The following is a 1,873-nucleotide window of genomic DNA, read 5'->3' as shown; positions in this document are numbered from 1 at the left end:
TCTATTTTACTTGACATTAATAAAGCTACACCAACTTTATTTTGATTGTATATTTTTTTCCATCCTTTTATTTTCAACAACAAGAAGTAGTCAACACACATGAAAAACCTGAGATTTTCCAAACATTTCTCCTAAAACTATAGCCTTGTTCCTGTTACATGTTCTTAGTCCCCAAACACAGCAGATGATAATTTGACCAATTTTTCCACTGTTATCAGCAGCCTAGGGAAGTTGTAGGTCCTCACTGCCCACTATCCTAACCCCTCTACCCAACCAGTTCCGTATTTTAAAGCCTCTTGCTTTTAGTACTCCGTTGTGGTATTGGATTCTCTAGAGTTAGGAATGCATTTTATTAAAAATAATAGAAAACTCAACTGAAGTAGCTGAAACAAATTCAGCTGGTTCAGCAGCTAAATGATGTCATTGCTGACATCTGTGCAGTGTTTGGCCTTTCCTTCACCATCACACGATGGCTAATGCAGCATCAGCCCTCCTTCCTGACATCTCTACTTATCCAACTCCCATCCTCAGGACTCAGCTCAAATTTCCCCTCCTCTGGGAAGGAGGTAACTCTATTTCCCCGCCCTGCAGTATTAGGACCTTTAAAAACATAGAGATAGCTAAGCATATGAAAAGTTTTCACTAATGTTTAGAATTTTCAAATTTCTAGGTCCTACTGCTTGTGCTGGCAATATTTCTGGAACACCCACCTTTTTCTTCCCTTGTCCATCATACAAACTCCTCCTCACCTCTAAAATTCAGGATGAACATTCAGTCTTCTATGATGTCTTCCATGATTTTTTAAAACCATTTCAAAATTGAAGTATTATTTACAATTTTTTATTAGTTTCAGGTGTAGAGCAAAGTGACTGTTATATATATATAACTTTTCCATTGTAGGTTATTACAAGATATTAAATACAGTTCCCTGTGTTATACAGTAGGTTCATGTTGTTTAACTATTTTATACCAAGTAGTGTGTATATGTTAATCCCAAACCCCTAATTTATTCCCTCCCAACCCTCCATCCCCTTTGGTAACCATAAGTTTGTTTCCTATGCCTGTGAGTCTATTTCTGTTTTGTAAATAAGTTCATTTATATCATTTTTCTTTAGCTTCCACATAAAAGTGATATCATATGATACTTCTCTTTCTCTGCCTGGCTTACTTCACTTAGTATGATAATCTCTAGGTCCATCCATGTCGCTGCAAATGGCATTATTTCATTCTTTTTTACAGCTCAGTAATATTCCAGTGTGTGTGTGCGTGCGTGTGTGTGTATACATGCACCATATCTTCTTTTCTTTTTTTAAAATGTTTATTGGAGTATAGTTGACTTAAAATGTTGTGTTAGTTGCTGCTGTACAGCACAGTGAATCAGTTATACATATACATATACACTCCTTAGATTCTTTTCCCATACAGGTCATTACAGAGTATTGAGTAGAGTTCCCTGTGCCATACAGTAGGTCCTTATTAGTTATCTGTTTATATATAGTAGTGTGTATATGTCAATCTCAGTCTCCCCATTTATCCCTCCTCCCCTTCCCCCATGGTAACCATAAGTTTGTTTCCTACATCTGTGACTCTGTTTCTGTTTTGTAAATAAGTTCATTTGTATAATTTTTCAACATACAAGCGATACCATATAATATTTGTCTTTGTCTGACTTCACTTATTATAATAGTCTCTAGGTCCATCCATGTTGCTGCAAATGGCATTATTTCATTCTTTTTTATGGCTGAGTAATATTCCATTGTATATATGTACCACATCTTCTTTATCCGTTCATCTGTTGATGGACATTTAGGTTGCTTCCATGTCTTGGCTATTGTAAATAGTGCTGCTATGAACGTTGGGGTGCATGTATCTT

The sequence above is a fragment of the Monodon monoceros genome, unplaced genomic scaffold (assembly GCF_005190385.1).
Source record: "Monodon monoceros isolate NGI ecotype Baffin Bay Population unplaced genomic scaffold, NGI_Narwhal_1 Super_Scaffold_2, whole genome shotgun sequence".
Taxonomy (NCBI): Eukaryota; Metazoa; Chordata; class Mammalia; order Artiodactyla; family Monodontidae; genus Monodon; species Monodon monoceros.
Note: the sequence above shows the minus strand (reverse complement) of the source record.